Source organism: Lutjanus erythropterus, chromosome 2, assembly GCF_056507025.1.
Source record: "Lutjanus erythropterus isolate fLutEry1 chromosome 2, fLutEry1.hap2, whole genome shotgun sequence".
Classification (NCBI taxonomy): Eukaryota; Metazoa; Chordata; class Actinopteri; order Lutjaniformes; family Lutjanidae; genus Lutjanus; species Lutjanus erythropterus.
The window spans coordinates 36,526,273-36,544,416 of NC_139318.1; the positions used below are offsets into that span (position 1 = coordinate 36,526,273).

Below are 18,144 nucleotides of genomic sequence, written 5' to 3' on the forward strand. Positions count from 1 at the left end.
TACACTAAGTGTTGTCCTTTACATCAGATGAATACCTATTTCAGGAATCCCTCAGAGGCATGTGTTAATTAAGCAAGGAACTTGTTGAAGCCTTAAATAAAGTGGTGGTGAAGATTTAGGCCTAGTTTTAAAATGCTGTACATACTTCTACTGCTGCAGCCTCCCTGCCCTGATTAGCTGATTTATGTAGAATATGAAAAAAATATATTCAAATATCAAGATGAAATACCACATTTTCACAGGTTGTAGAAAAAACAGTGAAAAGAGACGACATGCAGCTTTCCAATTTTCATCACACCTGCAGTTTTCCCCTCACTTGATTAAAAAAAATAAATTACTTAATGACACACTATTTTTCAGAAGAAACTCTATCTTAGCGGTGAGTCATCGCCACCATTATTTGGTTATCTTTGTCCTCAAAGGTTCCAAAGTAGTTTTATATAAGAACACCAGGAGCCATCTGACACTTTACGAGGATTACAACTGATTCATATGACACTTGTTTAAATGTTACATGAGTCGAATCTCCACTCTGTTATGAAAAGGTCACATACGTCTCTTTATGTCATTCCTATTTTTTGTTCTTGTAAAATTTGACCTTATGACTCTCAAGTTAAGAGGTCTTAACCTTCTCATTGGACAGGGATTTAGAGTAGGAGTGGTTATGAATGGGAAATTAATATTATTGTCTTTATAACTTTGCAGCTGAACATAGATTTCAGAAAATATTGTTGACTTGTAGAGGTGAGTACCTGAATGACATTGTGCTTCTGCGTTTGTTTGGATGACCTGGTATGATAATATTACTAATTCTATCTGTCTGGTACTTTAAAATACCAGTTTGCCACGTTATGAACTGCTGCTGTAGGTCTACAAGTTTAATCGTGCAAGTAACGGTTACATCAAAATGCTTGCTATTGTGTACAGCTCACTTTTATTGAAAAAGTCCTAGTAACTACTGTTTGCATGATTTTTCTACATGTCACCGTCAGATCTGTCTACTATAATAGATGCATACCTGCTGTTGAATGCTGCCTGGTTTATTAAATGCATGCACACTGAACCACAGTCCAGCTCCTCTAAACCTTTACAGCCACTTAAAACTTCAAATTTTCTATTTCTCTATAACATTATAATATTAGATGAATATTCTCATTTTCATCGAAAAATATATTTAAATTATTATGGTGTGATTTTTGTAGGGATCTCGACCAAACTGAAGACAAAAAAAAAATTAAAATTAAGAATTATTATCTAGAGATAGCCACTCGCCTCTTATATAGGTCATATAGAGACACCAGAATTAGAGGGACAGTTCACCTCAAAATCATAATACCATATGTTCCCCCTGGCATGTAGTGCTGTTTATCCATCTAGATTTTTTTGGTGCGAGTTGCAGAGTTTTCGAGATATTAGCCGTAGGGGCGTCTGCCTTCTCTCCAGTATAATGAGATTAAAAGGGGGGCATGTGGTGCTCAAAACACCAAAAAAGTACATCTGAAAAACTCAAAACCAGCATCTTTTTCCAAAAATCACGACCTGGTTACACAAGATAATCCACAGACCTTGTTGTGAGTAGTTTCATTAACATTTCGCCGTCTACAAATGTTGCCCCTTTTGTGATTTGAAAATTGCAGTAGCCAATATTGTCATTTTGATAAAATGTTAATTATTTGTTCAGCCCTGCATAAAAGCCACAATTAGAGTTCACATTTGGAGGAAAAAACACTGTTAGTTATTGTTTATCCAGAGAATAACACTCAAAACTCAGATACTGCTAATCTGTCATCTTGTAAGACCCAATTTCTCATAATAAGAGGGACCTTTAAACAAATGCGAAACTGTCTAAAAGCTGTAAAGTCTATGTGAATCATGAGTCTGACTTTAATGTAAGTGAAGACTTCTCTTTTTGACTTGCGTCATAGTTTTACTAAATAGTGAATCTGTGTTTCACTTCACATTTTACATATTTACAGTCTGTTCTGACATCCCACTGAAGCTGTTTGGGAAAGTAAGTGTTTTATTTTTAGTTGTACACATGCCCCAGCATATGCTCAGAAAGGTTCTGGGCTCCAGCAGCAATCTTGGCTCCTGGTGAATCTTGAAAATGAACTACACAACACATATGGTAAAAGCAAAACAGCCTGCAACAGGAGACATCTTGGCAGCGGTCCCTTTGCATTAAAGGAAACCCACTCCTCCTCCCTCCCACTGAATGTTTTTGCCATTTTAGCTCACTACATTTATAGTTTAATGTTTGGCAGAGGCTCCCACTCGATTTAATGAATTCTAACTTGTAGGGGAGGGGACATTGTAGACAACATAACAGTCAATAGATCCTGAGCATCTTTCTTAGTCACTGTCCCTGACATTTTAAAGATTGTTGGTGCAGCCTGCATTCTACAGTAAATACTTCTCTTGGTTTAAAAAAATAAGAGCCTTGCTTCATAACATCATTACATATAACCAGTAGGTAGGCAGGCTGGCTGTCACTGTGGGCAACATAACAAGTCACCAAGCTTAAAATTAGAGACGGGCTATCTGAAATGCTGGACCACTGTAGCAGAAAGAAAATATATCCAGCTTTTCACCATCAGACAGCCCTCAGAGTTTATTCTCGCCTCCCCTTGTCTTTCTTTTACTTTTCACTGTTGATATCATGGTCATATGCCCTGTCTCTCACTCTGTTATGTTTTTCACATTATAAAGGAGAAAATAGTAGATATGAATGTGACACATGAGTCTGTTTTCCTAATTAGGGCTGTTTTGATAGTCAGTACTGTTACCAGGACTGGAAATGCGTCCAGTACAGCCATACTGGCTATCAGCAAGTATGCAAGTCTATGCATTGATTCGATACCACGTAATTTATTGGCCCCAGAACAGGACCCTGCTGCATTCTCATAGTGTGCATACATACACATATCCAGAAAGGGCTAGTGGTATACGGCTGTTAAAAAGTAATATATAGAAATCAATGCACTGATAGCGAATTGGTATTCTGTATTGGCTGATAAAGGTTGACAAAGGAGTGGATTTTCACTCCTGTCCCATGCCACTCCCACAGAAATACTCCTGTCCCGTCCCAGACAAGAATGGCTACCATCCAATCCTGTTCCAATCCACAGTCCACGCACATCATGCACTGGTCAGGTGGGATTACTGAGGAAATGACAACCTCTGTTGGCAGATACGCAAAGCTCAAGATATCAGAATTGGTATCGGAAAGAAAAAATGGTATCGGAATATCTCAAGTAGTTTGTTACAGTATCAGTGCCTGAAATGCCTCTGATAACGCCCAAAATGCTGGATCAGGTGTTGCGAGTATGCAAGTCTATGCACCGATCCAAAAATGTATTAGCCATTTGACTGGAGCCTGCTACCTCTCATGTTAACCTGAGCCAGCCATACAACGATGGCAACATCCATCCATGCAGGGACAGTAGTATACAGCTGTTAAATATTAATAGTAATATATATAATTCTTTTTCATTTTTAATATGCTGATATCAGATTGGTACTCAGTATTGGCCAATATGCAAAGATCAGGTATTGGAATTGGTATCAGGCGGGAAAAAACTGTGCGACTGTGGGACTTGCTACTTTTCAGCAGCGTCCTGTATGTCTTTTTTTTTTTTTTTTTTTTTTTTACTTGAGTCAGGACATGCAACAGTTATAGCTATCATACCACACCCAGACAGGATAGTTAGTATAGAGCTGTTAAAAAATAATAAGAAACTCGCTATCAGCAAATATTCAAAGTTCAGGCTTCGGAATCAGTATTGGTAATGAAAAAAAAATCTGAACATCTCTAATATGATGTTAGTATCTTAATGAAAAAGATGTGTGAGACAATTATTTGCTCCCGTGGTTTTTTGACAGTTTGTCTAATTAGTTCCACTTGATTCACTACTGAGATCAACAAATTAATCAGTGAATTATTGAATGATTCCTTCGCTGTCCATGCATGGTCAAACCCCGTGACGTTGGACTGTAATTTCATCTTTGCTCATGTATAGCACCACATCCCATGACATTACCTAAAGTGACCTCTTCTCATATTAACGACAGAAAATACAGTAACAATCTTCAGAAGCCGCCAGTCTGAGGTATTTGCAGTTTGTTAAAAAAGAGCTGCTGCACAGCAGACAAACAAATAATGCCTAATGTGTCAGCGGTACGTGACGTCTCTCAGCGATTCTTTCTCAGGCACCCACCGCAGATGATTGCACCACTGACCACATACTCTTGAAATGGCATCTGGTAGCTTCTCGAATGTCCCTCACTGCATTTCTCCACACGTCACTGGCTGCAGCTGACAGAAAGTGGCTTCAGCTGTGTAACTCACACAAAACCGGGCCTGATGACAAGGCCTTTTGGTGTCAAATGAACACTAATGGCGCTGTTTCTTCAAATCCACGTCCCAGTGGATTTGCTCATTAGTTCAGCTGGCTGACAAGTTGATGTATACATGTTCAAAACATGTAAGAAGCTTTAGCATGTCATGAATGGCAGCATGTTTTGATCAGTCTGTGTTTAGTCTCCTTCACTCTTTAGTGTTATCTCTTAAATTGATTGTGTCTTTTCAGATCTGTGAAGCGTAACTGCATTGAAGATAACAGCTTTTTACAGAAAAACAGTGTTAGACACAAGTATAGAACGAAGGACTACAGAGCGAGCCGAATCAAATGCGGTCCTGTGTGTTTCTTTAATGTAAAAAGAAATCCTATTTTCTGCCAAACTACTACCCACACCCTCCATGCAGCTCAGGCTACATATCGATTTGATACCTCCATCTAAAGTTAGTCATCACCCAACAACCTCACAGCTCTGACCTCACTGCTGTGATCCAGCTTCCCAGATTTAAAACCATGAAATTCAAACTGAGAAGCCTGCATGCCTTACTGAAGTGATTTCATGCTCCAACACCAAACTTGCACGTCCTCTATGTAACTAAATCCTGTGCAAGGTTTAACGTATATCTACATTATTAATACGGCTACATGCCCCGTAATTTGAGCAACTGGAAATAGATAGCACATACAATTCTATTTCATTGCTCTTTAAATTGAGCTCTTTGTAGAGGAAAGAAGAAGCATATCTTCATTACACACTTCAGATTTTTTACTGCAGCTATTTGTGCACCTGCTCTCAAAACGCTGACTTGAAACAAGTCGACTGTAATCCATTTCTCCTCTCTGCTCTCAACATTTTCTCATCCAGCCTCTGTTTTTAGGGCCACCTACCTGCTCACAGTCCTCAGTGCTCTCAGCTCTGTTCCCTTTCAGGCAGCAGTCTGGTCACACTGTGCCTTCTCCTAATTTTTTTCAACGTAATAGATCCTTCCAGCAGCGTGTGAGTCTGTGCTTGATGCTGCTCTACTGCCTAGACGCAGCGACTGCCAAAAGCTGTTTAGGCTTTTTTGTATTTGTGGTGACTCCAAAGACATTGGAGGTTGAGTGGGCGGTGAAGCAAGGGGGGCACCGTGAAGGGTGGGTCATAGACCAGGTTAAATACCTCTTAAAGAGTCATTTGTTCCCATGAACCAGATGTAGTGACACAAATGAAGATGAAGTTTTGTTTACAAGCCTGAAATCAAGATATATTGGAGTTCACAAGTTTAGGACCTGATTAGGTTTGTGCTGTGCTGTAAGTGTAAATGTTAATGTGCTTGTTTAAGTCTTAAAGGTTTATGTCTTGAATTATGAATGTGTTCTTAAATCATTCTTTATGTAAATAAAAGAGACAAGAGTCTGAGTGCAACCAAACTGATGTAATTTTGTTTTTTTCAAGAGACATTATACAAGATATTATAACCTATACAAGAGCAGACATATGATTAATAATGCACCTGATTATCTCACTTTGATTACAAACCACATGCTGCTTACATCTTAAAAAAGGGCAAGTGCATTAACATCAGGCACATTAAAACAGTCTGGTGAGTATTTTCACTAAAATCAACATTTGTTTGTGTGCGGGGATGTCATCAGAAAGCCCTCCAACACATTTGTAAATATTTGTAAGGTTGATTTTTTGCAATTATGTTGAGTAGAGGTAAAACATTCTTGAAAACACCTGGAACATATTAATTACCGTCCTGCCAACTTCACTTAACAAAATAAGGAACTTCTAAATGGTCATTATTGATTTGACAGACGGGTGGGAATAATGTTTCCTGTGAATTAAGACTTATTTAGAGCCTGACCGATCATTATCAGCCTGATATTGGCCCATCACAGCTATATCGGTCTATATCAGTATCAGCATATATGATGTCCAATATGAAAACAGCACATAATACAGATTGGTTTTGTTAGCTTTATCAGCAGCATTTTAACCTTTTTCTGTGATATATGCATATGTTTTGCTCTTTTTTTTTGTTTTGTTATTTAGAGTTTCACTGACCTTATATCATTTTGGACAATAAAAGTTCATTGTTAAACTGTAAAATATCCTGCCTCGATTTCATCTTTGTCACTAGTGAGGGATCATTGCAAAAAATGTGTTTAATTCTGTATATTGTATTCTGTAAAAAGAATGCCAGTCAGTATATCTATATCAGAGTTTTTTACTCCCTAATATTGGCATTGTCCCCCAAAATCAAATATCAGTCAGGCTCTAGAGTTATCACATAACATTTAACAATAGGTTGGCTTTGGAAATGCTATTCTGTATTTGGCTTTGAATGAAATCTACAGATGGACACAGCTCCATCCAAATCTAGGTTCAAGGCTGCAGCCCTCGAATGCTCTCTGTCTCTTGTGTTTTATTACACACTCTGGTATTCCAGTTGCATGTCATGGAGAGAGTTGTGTTGTATTATTTTAAGACACGCTGTAAATGCTGCCAGCCGCTCTCCGTAGAGGCTCAAGTAAAGAAATGATGTATAGGTCATATTGTCCCCTCCCATCGAGTGTCGTCCCGAAAACGGGGGCAGCTGTTATGACTTTATGTTCTTATGTTAAGTTAGAACATGGGAAACATGATCAAGAGTATCAACGAGTGGTAATAACTCCTAACACATACTGTAAAGTCAATGATGCTAGTCAATAAAAGCATATATGACTTTGTACTCACAGTATACTTTCAGTACATTCATTTTTCTTAGCTTTTAAATTTTAGTTTCCAATATATGGGCTTGGATTACTAATATGGTCTCATTAAGCACACCTTAAGTTTGCTTATAAACATTTTTATGGATTTTGGCAAAATAATACCAAACAAATGTATATCCTAAAGAGACAGGTATGAAATGACAGACCTCAGTGAAATATGTTTTTTTACCGCATGCCTATCCTCCTGACTGACTGAACCTCTCTTGCCCCAACAGTAAAACCCCAGTGAACTTTGCCTTCAGCAATAACAACAACCATAAACATGTCACACCTAAAGAAGTATGGCTTCAGCTATCATTGTCCAGCAGGTGGTCCAGGGTCTCTTTAACTATTTCAGTCATACAGTATACATAGAAAATGTAGAGATCGTTGCAGATATCAGTTTTATTTAGAAAATAGCTTAGAAAAGATTTGTTTTTGTTTTTTACATGGGAGTCTTTATTTATTGTGCTTCATGCTGGTGGTGTTCAGTTACTCTGTCATCTGCTGTATATATGGGGTTTCAGAATCTAACACAGTGAGACACCAGTAGCTTACTGTACATGTTTCCAGATGTCATACAATCATAAGTGCTTAATGGTTAAGCATACATGCATTTTCGCCAGCTACTTAACTGGCTTACTGGTTTACTTATATGGAAAGCTGACACCAAAGGCATGCTCTGGTTTATTGACCGAAGGTTTAGCCATGTCGTCTGGTCAGGTCGAGGTTGGGGGGGGGGGGGTTTGATGAAGAGCATATAAACTGTCCCACGCTAGATTTGGGTTACTGTGATACTGTAAACCACAAATAATGATCATGTCAGTATATGAGTTAAGTGTTATTGTGATAAGCCACCAACATGCCTATAAATAATATTAGGTGAACAAGACTCATCAGTGTTTTTAAAACAGTTGCCATTGTATCATGTATTATATCGTAAAATTCACTCTAACATGAAACTCGAGAATTGCTTGTGTTCATTTTTCATGCAGTTTGTAAAGAGTCTGTCTTAAACAACTTTATTGCTTAAGCAGTGCACACATCCAAAACGAATGCCATCTGAAAACCCCTACAATAAATCCTGCATGAAGGTTATAATGTTTTTGTAGAGGTGTTGATTTAACTCTGTTTATTTTGGAGGCTGCAGTTTGTGGTGCTGTTGAGTTGCATTCCACTATCCTGACAGGTGTTTCTGTTATTTTGTCCACCTCTTTTCTATTAGTAAGGATAGACAATTTAATAGAGACCTTTCAAATATAGAAAGGATACATGAATCAATAAATTTTGACTTATTTTAATAGATTATTTTGCCTCATAGGAAATGCTTTATATCAAGGTTCTTGTTTGCATTAGTTCATTGGTTGCCAAACTGGGGTCCGGGTCCACCTTAGGGGTCAGAAATCACACGGGGTCCAAGAGATTTTGTCTGCTCTGAGGTCTTCAAAATTAGATTTGCATATTAACTAAAATAACAATTTATATACAAGTCTGTTAATAGTTAATAGATGTTACTAAGGCCTTATCAGTTCTTATAAGATGCTTATTAACATCGCGTAATAAGACTGTATAAGTAACATTTATTGTTGATAATAAGGTATTTACAAGCACTTATAAAAAAAACTTGCTAACAAGGTTTACAGACTTTTTATAGCCTTATAACTTTATAGACTACTTAAGAATGTCAATAAAAGCCTTATGAGGATTAATTGACTCTAACAAGGCATTATTCTTTATTTAGATGCAGTAGCTGCAAAAGGCATAATTAAATCACAACTCAACAAAATGCACAGCATAGATCTAGTGTTTGTAGGAATTGTTATGCTGAAATGTTACATATATTTATAACTGCTAATAAATACACAATAAAATATGTTTTAATCTTAGTAAAGCAACAAAATCAACTCAGTAAAGTTTTAACAATTACACAATAGGCAAGTCAACGCAATATGTGTGTTTGTAATGCTATTGTAAACAATTATAAGAAACTGGAAATTAGTTTATGATGCTGTCAGTAACACTTATAATGTTTTAATACTACTGTTAATGCAGATCTTACAGGGACTTACTGGGGTCTTACTGCCTAATAAAGCTTATAACACCGACCTTATTATAATGCAGTACAATGGCATAATGTTACCAAGTAGTAATTCATAAGTTGTGACGTGGCTGTATTGTTTCATTCACATTATGAAACGTAGAGAAACAACTGTAATATGTTAAAGCACTGGTCCATATGTTTTAAGTCCATCTATGAACAATAGACAGGTGCTGACAAATGCATTGACAGAGACTCCGTTTGTTGTAATTATACAGGCCATTAAGAGATCACTTCCTAACATACTTCAAAAAGAAGAGATAGAGGACACGCAGTCCTGATTCTATGAAAACAATGTACTCCAAAGTTTATCTGAGGTCCACATCAGGCTGCAGCAGTCAGAGTTAGACATTCAAACAGGTAACTGTCGAAGTTTTCAGTCCCCAAATCTCTGTTTTTGTTTTCCCAGACAGTGTTTCCTTGCTGAACTGCAGTGGATGGATAGTGACACAAAGAGGGAATTAGCACTCGTCTTAGATAACATGCATGTCCAAGCTCAAGTTATGCTGCTGTTAGCGCTGTTCTAAAGCTTTCAGGTATACGTGTACGGTGAAGACTTAGTATTCTCTGAATTCCTTGACCTACTTGCCAAGTGGCTCCTCACACATCTGCATCTGTTTCTAATGGTCTTTCTCATCATTCACACTCCACCTCCTCTGGCTCCCTGTTGCCTCCCTTCCACTTCATTTACCGTCCATATCTACCTATTCTTTGATATTCCAGTCCTTCCTTTGAGTCTGCTCCCTCAAGCTACGTCCTATCTCACTCTTTCATTTTGATCCTCCTCAGTCAATGTAGTATTTTACCGCCACATTATTGCCAGACATTATTTAATATTTGTCTGTGACGCATCAATTGGTTTGCATCGTTTTGGCATGAAATTGCTTTAAAAGTTACCATGTTTTTTGAAATTAGAGTATGATATTTCTTTGCATTAAGAGCAGCTTGACTGCAAAGGTTGCATTTTCCTGGGCAACAGCGTTGTCCGCCAACTCTCCCCCTCCTCCTCAGGTGTCTTTGGCTGCACTATTTTCATCTGGATAATTTGGATGGTGTCAAAATCAGAGACATTTTTATCTACTGTGGATAACGTTGTGGAGCTTCAGGGAGCACACCATGCGATCAGGAAAAGTAATGCCCTCAATCCCTGTAAGAGGCGAGTGACTGATGAGGTCACACCATGTGTCTGATTTACTGCTCTGCGAGCTTCGCTGTGCTGATACACCCTGGTCAGAACTCAGCCCACAGCAGCTTATATAAATCAGGAGATATTTCTGATACCTTTGCTTGTAAAAGTAGTTATAAAAATGAAAGGCAAGGCTTCCGTTTTGCTCTTTCTTCAACATGGGTTCATGTTCACTGAGTGCTGAGTTCATAGGGTTGCACCGGCCTCTCAGGGAGTTTCCTCTTTTCTAAGCTCACTAAACTTCACTTTTTCTATTTTTTGGCACACACAAATGTTGTCGGAAAATGCGTTCATATGTTATTTTGAGGTTTAACAGCAACAGTCACAAGAAAAACTGGTTTTGTCTCTGACTGCAGTGTGCTGTCGAGACTTGGCTTCTATCTGACCTCTGAACCAGGATGTTCAAGTAAATAAAACCTTTTCAAAAACACTTTCCACCTCCTCAAAGCTCACACCCACCCAACCAGTGAGGCAGAAGAGGCAGCTAAACTTCTTACTTTTCCTCCGGAGTAATTGAATGCTTACTTTTCACACTTCTCTGACTCTAAAGTGGCGTTCATCATGTCCCCGTCATGGACTCAACAGCGTGGAAAACTCAATTTTGGCTGAATTATACTTTCAAAGGAATACTTAACTGAAAAATGTACCAAGAGACATTGACCGCAGTCGTTCTCATGGAAAAACGCTTATCACACCCAGAAAACCTGTGGTCTGATGTGGATCAAGTAGAAGCAAGTGTGCTATACATGCGGTATTACCTCCACCTGACTGTCAGTGAGACACAACTTCAGCAAGTTAGTGGGACAGATTTTGGATGCCATCATAACTCTCAAAAGTAGTCAGCCTTAAATTATATTATCACTGTGATCAACAGTGCAGTGAGGCACATGCTGTTCAGTCCCACATAGATGTAAAGCTACTGAATGGACCCATTCTGTGAAATCTATATATATTAAACATTTCTCGTCTGTGGTAATACAATAAAACTAACAGTGGTGAAAGAAGGACTCAGATACTTTCTGCAAGTAAAAGTAAGAACGCTTCAATGTAAAAATGCATATATATATATCTATATAAATATATAATTCAAATCTCATTTAAATTTACTACAGCGAGTTTTTAACTGGTTATGAAACCAACTGTGTTTGACCTACATAAGCAAACATCCTCTTCCATGGTGGCCATCGTGTTGCATGGCCATTTTTCTATAGTTATCCACAATGTAAAAAACACACGCTAGCTCTATGGACTTTCACAAGTTTTGTGACCACTATAGTTTCCCCCACACATTTGGAAGTGGAGGGTGAGGTGAATGAAATGAAACAACTATCTCAAATTGTGCTTAAGTACACATTGGAATTCATTGTAAATCTCTTTCCCTGTTCCATAAAAAAGACCTAACCTGACTTGTGTAATCCCTCTTGTATTTAAAAACTTGTGTGTAATGGAAGACAATTTCACAACATGGCACCATGCAGTATAAAGAAGGAATGGTATAATCATTACGCTGAGTATGAACCATTGTTATTTGAGAACACAAGTATTGAGGAGCATATCCACTGATAATATCGTACATATGATGCAGCTTCTGTTGTTCAGCTCTGAGCTGTACTGGCAGCAGGCCTACCCTTCTGAATTTTGAGGGGATGCACTTAATAAATATCGTATTATATTAATTTTGCATTACCTGCAGTTTGTACCAAGCAGAAAATGTATCTTTGAAATGACACTATCAATAACACAAGAAGTTTCGTAATACAAGAGTTGAAAAGCCATGTTCTGATTAAATGTAGTTGTTACTTACTACTGCTTAAAAAACGTATGTACTTTTAAATATGTAATCAATTAAAGTGTATTCTTGTTGATGCTAAATATGGCACTGAAGTAAGTGTGTACTATATTGCATAATTAAAAGAATTAACTGTTTGATAGAATCTTTGTATTATTCAGTCAGCTGTGTGAATCTTTGACTCTAATGAGACAAGTTTGTGAAGCAGAAACTAAATTCTCTCTGGCTGTATGGCCCATACACAGCCCTGGCATAGCGCAGTTAACAGATGGTTGAACAGACGTGTGTAGTGCTTCGATACGAGAGATGATACCTTCTTCATACATGTTAATTGACAATTTAGCAGGAATGTGAAACGGTCACAACTTGGCATGGTGCCAGCATAAGAGTGGGAGCTGGTGTCAACCTGTCAACACAGCGCATTGAGCTAAATTGGTTTTCACGGCGCTCTTGGCTCAAAGATGGAGTTTAACGTAGTCAAAATTAGGTATTAATTAGGTGGGTGTAAGCAAGGTTATGGTAATTAGATATTCCTTAAAAGAGCAGTCGCTATGTTGAGCTTGAAGCTGTAAACGTGTGCTTTTAGAGACTCAGAGCTAAAATATAACCGTCATCATGGATGTTTAAGCACTGTACATGACAGTATTGATTAACCAGGCTAGTGTTTTGTCTGGTCTCTCACTAGTAGCTGACTGACTCAAGTCTCTACCCTGGTGCCCCCATGTTCGAAAAAACACAAAAGTGCCCTTTTGGATGCCCCAATGGCAGATATAACATGATAAAGTGCCCACTAAGGTGCCCTTCCAGTGGACAAAATGTGATAAATGGCTGTCAGGTGCATCCTTCCGGTTGGTAAAATGTGACAAAGTGCCCTCTAAGGTGTCCTTCAACTTGACAAATTGCAGTAAAGTGCCCTCTAAGGTGCCCTTATGGGTGACATAAGTGTGGCAAACTGCTCTGTAGGGTGTCCTTCCAGTCGACAAAATCTGGCAAAGTGCCCCATATGTTCTTTTCCAGGTGCAGTGCAATATAAACTGCCCTATGTGTTAGAAAATTAGTGGCCTCTGCGTGCCTTTAAATGGTTAAATAGTTCATAGTTCCCGGTGTATTTTTATTACTGTTGTGTAGCAGTTGTTGTACCTTCAGACAAAAAATAAAAGAAATTAAATCTAAACCAGGAACTGGAACTGTTTGACCATCACGTCTTTCGGCTCACTGGTGCCCCACTTCGTACAGCTGGTGCCCTTCTTGTTTGTTTAGCCCTTGCCCCTCAGACAGCTTGACTCCGCCACTGATTATGGATCAGCTCGGCCCTCAGGGCACGTCAGAAACTTGTCCTACATTTTGAAAATGTTCATGTCGTCACAGCCTCATCCATCACAAACATAAAATTAAAGCTGTTGAACTGGTAGAATGAAGTGATATTTGAAGTAATGCTAGTTATTTGGTTCATCCATACGTATTTTCACTCAACACTAGTTCTTTGAACTGTGTTGGCTGGTGTAGGTGGACGTTCCACCATTGGATTTCAATAAGTCTTAGCTCATTTCATCGCAGGCCACAAAATTAAAGAATCATGATTGGTTGAGACTCTCTGGGGTGGCCTGACTAGCTTGAGTCACGATCTGAGGCTCTTTTAGCTCAGAGAGAGTCGTGGGGTCGAGGTGAGCGTGGCCTCCCAGGAATTCTCTGTTCATCATGTGATTCTGCTGCCGAGGGAGCGTTTGGGATAACTGAGATGTCTCTATTTCCAGCTGAGGAGCGATCTGCCTCATTTCTTCACACCATCGTGAAAAAAGAGAAAGAAGTGCCTAAAAGTCTCACTTGTCCTCCTCATCTGGGGATTCTTATAGCTCAGACGCCATTTGCCTCTCTTTATCTCTCAAGTCTTGCTATGTCACACTTTACCGACTCATTCTCTGACATTCAACTCCCGTTCCCTCTCTCCTCGTCCGTCTCTCCCCTTGACCGTGGTGATAAACCCATAGCTGTCGCTGTCATGCAACACTCAGAGCACTCATAAAGGCGCCACCTGTTGCTGGTGCATGCCGGGACGCTTAACTTGGAATACTGCAAACTTGGCACTACTCAGCCATTTACCCCCCCTCACCTCCCTCACCCCGGTATCCTTTTACTGGTGACATGTGTCCAATTAATGCTGCTCAATCCTCTGCTAACAGAAGGTAGATATAATTAAGAAAAACAGGAATATGGTGGTTTGCTGCTGTGGAGTTTAAGATCATAACAGTGTATGTGCTGCTTTTGAATCTTCTGTAGTGTGCAGTCTTATAGTAATGCTATACTGTCTTACTCTGCTGTAACACCATCATTCCAAAATAGAAATTAAATGTGTAATGTTAGCAGACACCATAGAAAATATGTAGATTTCTAGAGTGTCGCTGATTTTTCATCTTCAAAGTGTTCGTTCAAAGTTGAGTTGTTTGTTCAAATATATGATACAAACTTGTGTTTACATTCAGCCCTCGGAGACGAGTGGGAAAAATAAATCTGGCAATCTGTTTTAATGATTTGACTTAAGAACAAGTGGGGAAAAGGTTTAGCCAGGATAACTGCTCTAAAGGGGCTTTCACATCAGGGAACCATGCCTGGATCCAAGTACACTCGACTCCAGCGTCCACTTTGTTTGATTATTGTGAACACCGTGTTCAGGTTTGTTGATCCGTGTCCAGGTCCACTTGAAAAGGCTGTCTTGAGTACGAGTTCACATGCACTCAGATATGGTTTGATTCGGGTGTGAAAGCTAATTGTACCTAAACCAATGAAGATAAAACAGCATTCTCTGCTCTGCTTGGTGCCAGGTTTGGTGCCAGTTCTGTTGAAGCCTGTGGGAAATGCATGGCAAAGCACACTATGTTACCTCACACATATCTGCGTTGTGTGACCTGTGATGAGGAAATGCCCGTATAAAATGAAAGAACACACTTCAGAGAGTAAGATACTGACTGATTTTTCCATATGTGTGCATTTGTTTATTTGTTTCTAAATAGCATGAATGATGTTGCATCTCCTACAAGCTTCAATAGAACTGAGTGTAGAGTTTTCTATAGTGATATATATGTATGTATATATGAGACTCTCTTCCTTTTTATTTTCTTTGACCTACGCATGGAAATGGACTGTGACTGGGATCTTGTGAATGGCTACACCATAGCCATAATATGAACAAATGTTGTGTAGATGGTGATGCAAGTATACTCAGGTACAGAACAAGGTGTACGTGAAAGCTGACCGGTGGGGGAGAGGGAGCGCAGTAAGAAGCAATCATACCTAATGCGGAAACACCCTATGCTCCGTATTTATTTATTTATTTTAATCTGTGAAACAGGTGGGGGGGGGGGAAGTTTTGCCTGTAGGGGAAATACTCGATTGCATTGCGGTGCAGATGTGGAAAATTCATAAATCGATTAAAAAAAAAAAATCGATTGTCTAAATTCTAATTAACATGATGTCGACAGAGTGAAAAAAGGCAGTGATGTGTGCACTGCAGACCGTCTACAGCACTCACACACTGGAGCTATCAGCAGTCAACAGGTAGAAATGTATTTCATCTTCTCAAAAGCCAGTGGTTGCAAGCATGTGTTAATTTAGCGTCTAAATAATGTGAGTGTGAGCAGCTGCAGATGGACACAATCCAACCAGCCCACCCTGACTTAAAAGCTTAAAGTTTTGATGAGACACATCAAGTCGAATTGTGAGGTACCACAATTTTTTTTTTTTTGGTCAGGCTTGTAAATGTTTGTTGTTGACTAAATGTATTCATGTTTTCATCCAAATGTGTTAAAAAAAGAAGAAAAAAGTAACTTATTTTCCTTGCAAACCTTGGTGAAATTCAGGAAGATTATCCTTGCAAAACCTTTTTTTCACCTGTTCTCATGATATAAACACAGGAGAGAAAACAATTTAGATCCGACTTAGAAAATGGACTGCAAGTTTTTTTGTTTTTTTTTCCACTTGTCTCTCCTGGCTTTCATAGCAGGATCTCCAGCGGCTTTGTGAATTATGGTTTGAGACGTGTCAAGAGCAAAGGCAAGACAAAAGAGTACCGCCAAACCTCTTAGCTCAGGGTTGATGAGTTGTTTGTTTCTTTTGACTGTATCCCTCCATAACCTTAATCAAGTAGCTCTTTTAACCATGATCTCTACTATTTCATAACCATAACCAAGTTGTTTTTGTGACAACCAAATCTTTACCGTAACTGCAGCAGATCAGCAAACCATTATATGGACAACATGAGGTTTGAGATCATTTTTGAAAGCAACAATAAAGACTTTGTGATTTATTTTGGAGGACTCGTTGTGCTGCACTGCAAAACATCTTTCCTGTTCAAAAAACTGCCAGTGGTGTAAAATAAAATGGACAATAAGAGATATAGAATAGATAATAGAAGAGAAGAAATAATCACCTGTACATCACGAGGGCCAAAGAAGAGATCAATGTTACTGCTCTATGTGCCACAGTATGTACTTCCCTGGTCCCTCTGACCTTTTAGTCAGCTAAGTCTTCACAATATATCTAATCAGCTCTGTCTTTGAGGCTCTACTGATAATGTTGCTGTAATTTAGTGGTGTAATGTTTTAATGCTCAGCAGGTTCAGTGAACTTAACGTGGATACTTCAGATTAAATTCTGCTAAATTAGTTTGCAGAAGCTTTTTGCACTCGGGGAAAACCATGTTTTTAAAAGTGAATTTGTATTTCACAGCTGTTGTGAAGTAATTATGATAACCTTAGGTAAATTCTCGAGTAGAAAATCTGTTAACAAAATTAAAAGAGATCTGAAATGGCTCTCACAATTTGTCCCCTTGTTCTGTTTCTGTCACATTTGCACTTGATGTGAAATACTAAAGGGTAATTGAACGTGAAATCTTAAACTTAAGATCTTCAACTGAGCCTTAATTGCAAGCTCTGTTGCCAAGCCTCAGTAATAATTGCAGTACATTTGGTTGTAATTATAAATCTGGGATCCATGGACACAGAAAGGCGAGTCACACAAGTCTTCCCAGTGAAAGTTAAAATCCTTCTGTTTATTACTGGAATGCCAAAATGTTCTTTGGTAATTAATCGAGCTGGTGTGATGTAATTTACTATAGACCCAATGGGTTGTGACCAGTGACATGAGATATTCATAAGATTCCAGTTAAACCATATAACTAGAATTCTAGCACCTGTAATGGCTTCCTTACAGGTGCTTGGAAAGAAATCATGCAAAACGGTGCAATGTTGTCCAATTAATGTGATGTTTCCTAACAACGCCCATTTCTGCCAGTGTGATGAAATGCAAGATCCTGTAGTTTTCTCATTATTTTGAGACACTCAAAATATATCAATATAGTATTTAATTTGAGATAAAAACTAAGACGTTACTTTGAGAGAGTAAGTCATTATTTTGTGATAATAAGTCATTATTTTAAGAAAATAAGTCATTATTTTGAAATACTAAGTCATTATTTTCAGAATGCTTCTCATTGTCTTGAGATGCTTTGTCATTATTCTGAGATGCACAAGTCAATATTTTGAGAAAGTTCCACATTATTTTTAGGCACACAGTTTCTCATTATTTTGAGATACTAAGTCATTATTTAGAGTAACTAAGACATTATTTTGAGAAGGCTTCTCACTATAATGACTGACAGGATCTTTTTCTTTTTCATCACATTGCAGAAATGGGCTTCCGTAATCTCACACCTCTGCAAAAGTCCAATTTGAGAATAATTCTTGCACGTTTACATTCACTGTGCTTTCTTTATAGAATGCATCAGTTCAGAAACACTGTCATCAAATAAAATGACACATATGCTTTGGCAAATCAGTGTCTTTGTAAATACAGTCGTGTCAGTTAACGGACCGTCATTCTGCAAAAATCTGACTATACTCCCATGTTGTGTGTTGGCCCCAACAAGGTTCACACATTTTGTGATTTTGTGATCTTAACAAACAATTCCTAACCTTAAAATA

General features: G+C 38.4%; 1 protein-coding gene and 1 long non-coding RNA gene across 2 annotated transcripts in view; one reads left to right on the forward strand and one right to left on the reverse strand.

Annotated features, from left to right (window-relative positions):
* Positions 1–5,408, reverse strand: part of igfn1.1 (immunoglobulin like and fibronectin type III domain containing 1, tandem duplicate 1) — a 37,804-nt gene extending 32,396 nt beyond the window's left edge. The window contains exon 1 of the mRNA XM_084738663.1: positions 5,247–5,408. The gene's annotated coding sequence lies outside the window, so the exon portion shown is untranslated. The remainder of the gene's footprint in view (positions 1–5,246) is intronic.
* Positions 1–18,144, forward strand: part of LOC146332060 (uncharacterized) — a 114,197-nt gene that overhangs the window by 33,192 nt on the left and 62,861 nt on the right. Inside the window, exon 2 of the long non-coding RNA XR_014772026.1 lies at positions 706–744. This is a non-coding gene — a long non-coding RNA (uncharacterized LOC146332060). The remainder of the gene's footprint in view (positions 1–705; positions 745–18,144) is intronic.